Genomic DNA, 11,524 nt, shown 5'->3' with positions numbered 1-11,524 from the left:
TTTTCCTCTTATTTAATTTGGAAGTCCCTTCAGGTTGAGAGTCTATTGTTGTCTTCTCTTGGTACTTTCTACAATTGATCTCTCCTCAGGGATTAAAGGTTTTTGTGCAAGTGTTGTAAATATATGAATTACTGATGTATTTTGATTTACATAGAAATGAAAGTACGTAAAGTAATTAAGGAGTTGTTTCAAACATTTTTCTATCCTTTATGCCAGTGTTATTCCAGATGAAGCCATTTTAAGTGACGGCCCAAGCAATGTACGTATTTGCTTCTTCTTGTCTTGGAACCTGTCTTCCCCACCAGTTCTCCATCATAGCACTTGAGAAGATGAGCCTATGATTTCTAGGCAATCTTTTGCCGACCCAACCCAAATGAGATAGACACAGGTGATGGGTTAACTAGGGCCACACTTTATTAACAAGTTAAGAATAACTTTCCTCTAGAGATGGGCATGAATCAGAAAAAAAAATGGTGATTAATTTTGATTCACGATTTATCAAGGTCAACAAATGACATATTTACATGTTTTTTCTGATGAATCGATGAATTGATTTGTCAATTGTTTTTACTTTAAATCCCTATAAAACAGCTCTCCAAACACCTGGATATTCCAAATGTGCAGAGACGCTTCCCTTGACCCTCTTTTAACATCCCTGCAAAGTTGGTGAAGTTTTGGTTTTGGATGTCTGAGTTATATGCCCACAAAGTGGGTCCCCCCAGAAAAGTTCCTTTTAGTAGCTGGCTTGAGGAAACCTAACCTTCACCAAACTTGGAGGGATTGGAGAGGAGAGTCAGGGGAAGCTTTTTTGTCATTTTGGTGTCTCTAGGTGTCTGGGGAGAACTTTCCTAGGGGGGCTCTTTGTGGGTTTATAACTCAGACACCTGAAACCCATACTTCACCAAACTCACAGGGCTTGTAAAGAAGAATCATGGAAAACTTCCCTGAAATTTTGGTGTCTCTAGGTGACTGGGAGGTGATTTTATGTCCAAACAAATCAACAAATCATAAATCACTAAAAATGTATTGATTTGTATTTGTGTGTGGTATTGATTTGTATGGATACAATTTGACAAAATAGTGATTTTTTTTAATGAATTTGGTGATTCGTTTTTGAATTTGTGCCCATCTCTACTTCCCTCACAGTGCAGAGGGGCCTACTTTCATGCAGATTCCTGGGGCTGACATAGGGGTACCTGCCTATCCCTACCCTATATCCCCTCAATGCAAGATAGACAAAAATTACTCATATACATTTTGTTCAATGCGTCAGTGAGGTAATACGGGTCCAAAATTCATATCCTGACCAGAAGTGACTAGCTACACCCTCACTGGACCCATAGGGTAAGAGGGTGCATTGCTGAACCTTGCAAGAGACCTGTTGGAGAGTGGGCCTGCCCTTTACAGGCAGTCCAGCCTGCTCCCTCAGGTGAGCTCTGGCCAGCCTATGGGTGCCCAAGTAGCCCATCTCCTCATTCCAGGGGGGTGGGGAAAGATTTTGCCCACACACAGCCATTAGATGCTCAAATGGGAGGCACCACTGACTGGATCCAGGCCTGCTTAGCTTCACCCAGGCAGCTGCAATATGGGCACCTTCAATCACATCATGGATCCGGATGAGTGCAAGGAAGACATCTGAGTCACCTCCTAAGTGCATGCACTCTGCACTAGCTTGGTCTCAGTCTTGAACACTGGAGAGCTCCCACATGGTGGACTGGAAGGTGGACCGCTCAGTCAGGCATGTCAAAGGACAGTGAGCATCAAACCCTTTCAGCCAGTGAGGAACAGAAGTGTTTGGGGATATGTAAAGGCAAGGGTGAGCCCTATCCCTCAGCAGGGTGAGTGTCATGAGAGGGCAGCAGATTATTAGTTTCTTCATTTCCTACCATTATGTTTTTGGTGCTGGGTCCCTCTTAGATTCGTGCCTCAGGTATCAAAATAACAGAGCTGGCTTGGGATCCTATGAAATTTTGCATGGCTTAGACAACAAAATCTCATGGACTGATCCTGTGATAGTCCAGTCCATAGGCGAGCGGAGGATGCCCACGAAAAAAAATATATAGTCAGACAAAATCCTCCATACCTCTCATGGGCCCACCTTCCCATTTCAGTTTTAACTCCATCGTTTCCATGCCTCTCATGTGGCCACCTCCCCAACCCTTTACATTGCTGTATTCTCCACAAAGAATAGTATAAACAAAAACAAACAGAAATTTGTTATGGAATTTTTTAAGATAACTAATTTATTTCAATGTGTACTTTTGTAACTTCTTCAGATCCACTTCTTCAGACACACGAGAAATATAGTGATCTCCCTCTGGAGCCTTAAATCTCCATCACCTTTGTATGTTCTGCATTTCTTTAAAATAAAAAAGTAAAGTCACAATCCATTGAAATGAAATAAAATGAAATGTGATTGCCATTGATTCTATTCTGCACAGCTCAGCTGCCCCAGTAATACATCAAACATCAAGACTCAGTAGCATTGCGAGTCTCCCAAAAGCCTGCAATCATTTCAATGGCTGTTTCTCTCCTTGATTCCCCCTTTGCTTCTCTATCAACATGCACTCCCAATGCTTCCACAGAGATCAAGAAGTGGAGTGCACACCAAGGGCCTGTGGGAAGTGAGCATGGGATGATTCAAGTGGTACAACACACACAGCTCATGGCCGAGGGCTGAGATCATTAGGTCAGGGCCTGAGCCCAACAGAGAGCCTCAGAGGTAGAAACCTTGGTTTTGTGGTGCTGCTTTTTAAACGTGAGGTTGTGCACAGTGGAAAATATCATGCCAGCAAAGTCAAATTGTGGTTTAAACATCTCTAGCTGCAACACTCTATTTTGCTGAGGGGAAAAAGAAGGAAACATCTGTGTTATTTTTTTGCTAAATATTGTATCTTTATTTTACCTAGTACAGCAAAAAGCAAAAGCAAAGCGTGCTGCTTATATACCACCCCGTAGCGCTTCAAGCACTCTCTGGGCGGTTTACAATTATGCAGGCTACACATTGCCCCCTCCCCCAGTGAGCTGGGTACTCTTTTTACCGACCTCGGAAGGATAGAAGGCTGAGTCAACCGTGAGCCGGCTACCTGGGATTGAACCCCTGGTCGTGAGCACAGTTTTAGCTGCAGTACAGTGGTTTAACCACTGCGCCATGAGCTCTAAAGTGGATAAGATATGTAGGGGGCTATTTTAATGGCAAGCTGTTGCAAAGGTATGTTGGTATTTCTCCACTCATCATAAGCATTATTCTGGACAATGGGGTTGTTTAATTAAAAGGCCACAACATTTTTCACTCAACATGTGGTTATCCACCTCAGTTTAATGAGAATAAATTATTTCAGAGCTACAGATCAAGATCATCCACCGCAGCCTGTACAATAAAAATTCAGGAGAAGCCATTTCATTGCATAAAACAGGATGCAGAAAGAAAGAAAAAAAAACTCAGAAAAATTTTCCCTCCGCCAGCGCTAAAGAAGAGGGAAGCCCAAGCTTTCAAACAGGAGAAAAATACATTTGCTTTTGATTCCTCGAGAAAGATGAGAAGAAATGGAGGAGGAAAGGAAGAATTTCTGGCTGTCAACAAAAGACGGTGGGGCAACATGGAAGATTTTCCTCTGGACTTCAAGTTAACTGGAGATGGTGATGAATCTTTGGGGCAGAGTGTGTGAGAGAAATAAGCTCTTTTTATTATTAACCCTCCCAGTGTCCTCTTCCATGCTTCATCATGTCCATGTTGAAAATGAATCCATAATAAATGAATGAATGAATAAATAAATAAATAAATAAATAAATAAATAAATAACGTTGGGTGTACATTCCATTCAGGCATTCTTCCAGATTAAATGAATGCTAACAAATCCAGTGTTCTGCCTCACTTTAACTCTCATTGTTTGCACAGAAGATATTGTTTACTTGTTTTGTGTACTTTTTTTCTATGTAAAGTTAATTATAAATGTTCCTTAACAGTGTAAACATTTTTGTTAATGATATTCCATAGCCTATCCTGGAGAGAGTTAACTGTCGCTCCCTGGAACACCTAACAGGTCTGGTCAAGATCCTCTAGGAAGTTCCTGGTGGATTGTGCCCTTGTTTCTGGTCAAAATCCACTAGGAAGTTCCTGGTGGATTGTGCCCTTGTTTCTCATAGTTGACCACAACAGTATTTTCTTTAGTGTGTTCTAATTACCAAGTGACTAGTAGAGACAACAGAACAATTTATTTTTCCTAAATATCAGAAGCACTTAGCCTGAGACACGAGCTAGATTTTCAAAAAAGATAATTTCCTTTTCATTGATTTTAGGTTAACAAGGGAAAATGGCTATGAAAATGATGACATGTTGACTGAGAGAAAGCCGGATTTGTATTTACCCTATTTATTTTTCCAAGAAAGTCTTCAAATAATTAGCAAGGGCAAAAATGTATAAAGTGTTTGCATGTTAGGCCTCCTCCCCCTCTTTTCATTGTATAAGATTCACTCAGAAGCCGCTCGATGTGTCTCTTAACTGTATTGTTTCAAGTGCCAATTTTTAAGTCTTTTGAATGGCCTTCTGGGAAACCTCATGCAGAAGTGTCCCAGTTATTTCTGACAAGTATCCCATTCCTTTGTGCTGAACCTGGGATTAGAGAGTGCACCAAGAGAAGTGGACACCTTCTCACATTCCCATGGACTTTGATGGTGGCCCCAGTAACTAATAATACTTTGGACTGGTGATGGGACACTAAACTAGATGTCATGGGATCTTGCCTTTAAGTAACTACTTCTTCTTACAAAAAGCTCTCAGCCCTTCCTCTCTGACAATGTAGACAGGAACTTGGGAATTTCAGTACTGGACTAAAATCATTTGGTTTTCCCAGCAATCTTTGTAAGACTGTTGTGTCCCAGTGGTCACCAATGAGTGGTACAGTTCCTACTGGTGAGCTACAAAAGCAGTTTGTTTGAAACACTAATAATTCATAACACAATTATTACAATTCCCATCTTAACTAATGGAATTATTATTTTTGTCTGTGTTTACTCCCAACAACCCTTCTGCAGTTTTGGAGAAAAACCCTGAGACCTGTCGGTGGGGAGAGCAAGGAATGATGATGATGATGATGATGATGATGATGATGATGATGATGATGATGATGATAATAATAATAATAATAATAATAATAATAATAATAATAATAATAATAATAATAATAATAATAATAATAATATGAAAACAACCTTTGAACTGCAGAGCTGTAAGGAATCCTAAGGATCATTCAGTCCAGCCCTTCTCAAGGAGGCAGTGGGAAACTGAACTCCCAACCTAAGCCACTGAGCTATCTGGTAGTGGTGGGGATGAAACTTTGGGTCACTGATTGTGTGAAAGGGCCCACAGGAATGCACTGCACTTCCTCCCTTGCTCCAAATGGCACAGTGAGCCCAAGTGCATGTACTAGCTGCCTCTTCCTCTAGTCCTTTCACCTTGCTCCTATCTCTGCAGTGTGAAATAGTTGTATGAGAACAACATACCTACAAGCACTTCTATTTTGAATCACCATGCTTCAGCTAAAACTGGGTTCTTTGTAAAGAAGGACACCTAGATTTTGAACACAGACACACAAAGGGGGAACTTTCTCTCTTTCAATGCTGTTTGCTCTGAGATTTGTCTCATTGCCTGGGACAGCAACTTCCCGGGTTTTTATCTGTCACTCTGTAGTTTAGAGCTCTGGTTCTCAAATTTAGGTAATCCAGGTTTTCTTGGACTGCAACTCCCAGAAATCCCAGCCAGCACAGCTTGTGGTGAAAGCTTCTCAGAGTGGCAGTCACAGAACACCTTGATTAACCAAGGTAGGGAACCACTGGTTTAAAGTATATTTTTTTTCCAGAATTCTGCCGAGTGAAAGATTGGCTTTGTTGTTGTTGGAGTATGCAGATCAATCGTGTCCCAGTACACAGTGGGTGATTCTGCCAATCGTTCATTTCTACCGTGCTATTGCGGCACTATTGTGTATTGTTGACTTCCTGCCCCTTCTCTCTCTTCTGTGCCTTCTTCCTTGAAGAAGGGCCTTTTCCAAGATGGAGATTGCCTGAGCACATGTTATCTGATGGTTCTACCTCCATCCACACTTGCATCCATGCCATCCAGCTTTAGGGGGGTGGTTTACCCAGTTTAGAAATGTTCTTCGAAGATAAAGAAACTTGCCTAGAATATATAAGACAAATAACCTTCTTTGTTTTTCACTCAAATGCTGTATTTTACTTTACTACGGTTTACTACTTTACTACCTTTCCTACTAACATACTAAAGTCTGTAGTTAATAAACCTTTTTTTCCTAAAAGCTATTACAAGTTAACTCCATGTTTTTGACTGTAATTAATTTAGCTCATTGAAGATAATTGGTCAGAACACACAATGATCTCTAACATGGTAGCAGAGGATGGTTCCTTGTGATCCAGTTACTCTTCTATTGCTGGGAGATTAAGACTCATTAAACGTGAAGGCCAAGCAGTCAGAGTAAAGTGCTGCTGTGGTCACAGAGAGGAGTTAGACTGAAAAGAAAGGTTTTTGGTCATTCTAAATTTGAGTAAAAATATCTGAGGTAAAATATTCCATGCCAAAGTTCCAGCCTGCTAATTTCCAAAACTGGTTATTTTGCCTGCAGAATCTGTGTGAAATCCAGTGAGTGCTTGAGGTTTTAACAGAGGATGAACCTGATGTAACATATAACCAGTAAGCAGATTGGAAACTGAAGTATGCAAAAGCAAAGGGTCACATAATTCAATCTTTAACAGAAGACAGATTGGTTCAAATCAGGCATGAAACAGCCAAGAGTATGCTTGCCAAGTTGAAATCACTATACCAAGGTGATCAAGGACAGAGTATTGCAAATTTACTAAAACAAGCAACACAGTCCAAATGGCAAGAGAAATCTGAATCATCGGATCAATATATTCTGAGAATGCAAGCAATATTTGAAAAACTGGCTGTGGCAGGTGAAAAGTTTAAGCAAAAGGATGCAAGTTACTCTGATCTTTGACATCAACACAAGCCAAGTGTCAAACATCTTTTGGCTTAAAGCAGGCAGCCAAAAAATGAAGCGAGAAGTTGAACAAGATGTTATTAAGCCAAGGCTTCATTAAAAGTAAAGTGGACCCCTGTCTCTTCACATGAAACAAAGATGGCAGACTTGTGTACATGCTTACATATGTGGACGACCTGATGCTTTGTTTTGAAAATCAGTGAGACATCAAAGAGATTGTATCCAACCTCAACAAAGAAGTGGAAGTAAGGCGACTTGGACAAGCTGGTATTACTTGGGGATACAAATTGACAGAAAAGAAGATGGAAGTTTTCTTCTGAGCCTAAGGCAAAAGTTTTTTGACTTGGTGGAAAGCCTTGGACTGCAGGATGCCGATCCTGTATACACTCCTATGGAAACTGGCTTTCATAAACACAGAGAACCAAGTGAACTCTTGCCCAACAACTATGGCTCCAGAGAAGCCATAGGAAAGATGCTGTATCTTGCCACAACGACAAGACCAGATATTGTGATGGCAGTGGGCATTCTTTGCCGAAGGACCAGCTCCCTTACCCAAAGAGACTGGACTGGGATTAAGCGGGTGGTGAGATATCTAAAGGGTACTGCACATTTAAAGCTTAAATTACCATCTACAGAAAATCCTAGACTAGTGGGGTTTGCTGATGCAGGTTGGGCAGAAGGCATAGCCAATCATAAATCCACTAAAGCTATGCATAATTTATTTATTTATTTATTTATTTATTTATTTATTTATTTATTTATTTTTATACCCCGCCTATCTCGTCGATATGACCTTTGGGAATGGACCAATGAGTTGGATTAGCCACAAGAAAGGTAGCATAGCTCACTCTTCTACTGAGGCAGAGTACATCTCAACTGCAGCAACTTGTGGTGAAACTATCTGGATCAACTCTTGCTTCCAGACCACAAAATTGATGAAGCTACTCCAATTAGGGTTTTTGAGGACAATCAACGTTGCATCAGACTTTCCTTGTCAGAAAAGACAGGTGGACACAGGAAACACATTGATGTGAAGCACCACATCACAAGACAGATGCAAACAAAGGGACTGTTAAAATTTGAGTATTGTCCCATGAAGGACATGGCCTCAGATACCCTAACTAAGCCATTGGCTAGGGATAGATTACAGCATCTGTGGGGAAAATTGAATCTGGTTGATTCAGGAACACAGTGATCTGAGAAGGGGTGTTGGAGCAAGCAGTTTAATTGTGTCCCAGTATGCAATGGGTGATTCAGCCAGTCATTCAGTTCTACCGTGCTATTGCGGCACTATTGTGCATTGGTCACTTCCTGCCCCTTCTCTCTCTTCTGTGCCTTCTTCCTTGAAGAAGGGCCTTTTCCAAGATGGAGATAGCCTGAGCACATGTTATCTGAGGGTTCTACCTCCATCCACACTTGCATCCATGCCATCCAGCTTTAGGGGGCAGTTTACCCAGTTTAGAAACGTTCTTCAAAGCTAAAGAAACTTGCCTGGAATATGTAAGACAAACAACCTTCTTTGTTTTTCACCCAAATGCTTTATTTTGACCTTTCCTACTGAAATACTAAAGTCTGTAGTTAATAAATCTTTTTTTCTAAAGATATTAGAAGTTAACTTCGTGTTTTTGACTCTATACTTAATTTAGCTCATTGAAGATAATACGTCAGAACACACGATGATCTCTAAAAGCTGTCAAGGTTGTTCATTTATAACTAAAAGTGACAATAACAGCAACAAAGATGATACTGATTAAATGTGCAGTCCTATTCATATATACTCAGAATTAAGTCCTACTAGGTTCAGTGAGGTTTTGTTGTCATTTGGGTTGTCCGGGACATCCAGATCTTTCTGTTACAATTCCTCTATGTATTCTTGCCACCTTTTCTTGATGTCTTCTGCTTCTGTGAAGTCCCTACCATTTTTGTCCTTTATCATGCCCATCTCTGCACAAAATGTTCCTTTAATATCTCCAATTATCCTGAACAGATCTCTGGTTTTTCACTTTAAATTATTTTCCTCTATTTCTTTACACTGTTTATTTAAGAAGGCCCTCTTGTCTCTCTTTGCTCTTCTTTGGAAGTCTGCATTCAATTTTCTGTAACTTTCCCTATCTCCCTTGCATTTTGTTTCCCTTCTCTTCTCTGCTATTTGTAAGAACATGAGAAGAACATCTTTCTTTGGTGTCAGTTCTAGAAGGTGTTGTAAATCTTCATAGGATTGCTTAGTTTCAGCCTCTTCAGCACCGGTGGTTGGTGCATAAACGTGGATTACTGTGATGTTGAAAAGTCTGCCTTGGATTTGTATTGAAATCATTCTATCATTTTTGAGATTATATCCCAGTACAGCTTTTCCCACTCTTTTATTGACTATGAGGGCTATTCCTTTTCTTTCTATGGGATTCTTGCCCACAGTAATAGATATGATAATTGTCTGAATTGAATTCGCCAATTCCAATCCATTTTAGTTCACTGACGCCCAGGATGTCAATGTTTATTCTTGCCATCTCCTGTTTGACCACATCCAGCTTACCAAGGTTCACAGATCTTACATTCCATGTTCCTATGCAGTATTTTTCTTTGCAGCACCAGATTTTCCTTTCATTTCCAGGCACATCCGCAGCTGAGTATCCTTTCAGCTTTGGCCCAACCATTTCATTAGCTGTGGAGCTACTTGTACTTGTCCTCTGCTCTTCCTCAGTAGCATGTTGGATGCCTTCCAACCTGAGGGGCTCATCTTCCAGCCTCATATCTTTTAGCCTTTGTTCCAGTCCATGGAGTTTTCTTGGCAAAGATACTGGAGTGGCTTGTGAGGTTTAATCCTCAGTAAATGGAGCCCTAATGCCTTATACTGTTTGAGTGATAGATAGAGTTTATGAACATCAGTTATTGCTTCCCCCACCTTTTCCATTAGCATCTTCCTTGTTGAAAACTGAAACTGGAGACATTGAAAGCTTGCAAAGTATTGTTACCATTGGATTGGTTTCATAAATTGAGAGGCTAACATGCATTCTTCCTTTTTTCTTCCCCCCCTTTTTTGTGCAATGTTTCTTTTCACCTATAAGGGTACCTAACATTTTACATACAGAATTTCTGGGGAAGGGAAGTTATTTTTGGAACTAAGTAAATATATTGATGGGTTTACCTAAGCCTTGAGTTCTCTAAAATGAAATAAATGGAGGCTAATTAGTATGTTCATGGCATTGGTTATTGAGGTGGGTAAAGATTTGGGATGTTGACGTTAGTAAAAATACCTTTTTGGGGGATGCTAATGGCCCCCATCACTGACACAGACAATTTGTGCTGAAAGGGGCTTGATTAGTTTTGCTCTGGCTCTACTTCAACTTTTGGTAATTGAAAAAGTAAATAATAATGTTAGAATGCATTTACATATTCCAGCATAGATGCCTTATGACCAATCTAGAAGAGGTGCCCCCAAAACTTTGGGGTGAGACACTCCCCCCATTCTGGATCATTAGCTGCTCCAGCTTCCAGGCCAGGTTTCATGTAAGTTTCTACACTCGTCATTTTTTATCTCTTCCTGTGTTTTTCCATTGTTTATTTATGCCCCTTTTTTTAACCAGAGAAAAATTGTTCATGAAGAAGAAAAACAAAATTCTTTTTGATGACAAGTGATGGGACACCTCGCTTTGCCTATTATGTGCCATCAAGTCACATCCAACTTATGGTGACCTTCATACTGTTTTCAAGATAGGTGAGATGTTGAAGGAGTGATTTTACAAGTGCCACCCCTATAAATTTCCATGGCAAAGTGCGTATTTGAACCCACGCCTCACGAGTCCTAGTCTGGTACTCTATCCACTACACCACACTGGCAGGAGCACACTTAAGTCAACCATAATCCAACATTAGCAATGATTTTGTACATTCAGAAGTTGACCTGGCCCTTCCATTTCCCATTTGCTGAGCAAATGGATTGCAACCCTCAATGAAGTTTCTTGTCATTCCTTAACAACCAAAGGTAATAATAATCATAGAATAATAGAATTGGAAGGTTCTTATAAGGCCATCAAGCCCAACCCCCTCCTCAAGGCAGGAATCCAAATCAAAGCAGATCTGGCAGATGGTTGTCCAATTTTCTCTTAAATGCTACCAGTGTTGAGTACTCACCATCTCCTGAGGTAGTTGGTTCTATTGTCGTACTGCTCTAACAGTTCATTAACTGTTAGTTTTTCCTGATATTCAGATAAATCTGGCTTTCTGTACTTTGAGCCCATTATTATATGTCCTACACTCTGTGATGATCGAGAACAGATCCTGCCCCTCCTCTATATAACAATCTCTCAAGTATTTGAAAAGTGGTATCATTATCTTCCCTCAGTCTTCTTTTCTTAAGGCTAAACATCACCAGGTCTTTCTGTCTTTATTCATAGGACATTATTTCCAGTCCTCGATCATACTTGTTGCTCTCATCTGAAGTTTATCCAGTTTGTTGTCATACTTCTTAAAGTTAGGTGTCCAGAACTGGACTCAAGATGGGGCCTAATCAGTGC

The sequence above is a fragment of the Pogona vitticeps genome, chromosome 2 (assembly GCF_051106095.1).
Source record: "Pogona vitticeps strain Pit_001003342236 chromosome 2, PviZW2.1, whole genome shotgun sequence".
Lineage (NCBI taxonomy): Eukaryota > Metazoa > Chordata > Lepidosauria > Squamata > Agamidae > Pogona > Pogona vitticeps.
The sequence above is the reverse complement of the archived record's forward strand: the minus strand, read 5'-3'. Positions refer to the sequence as shown.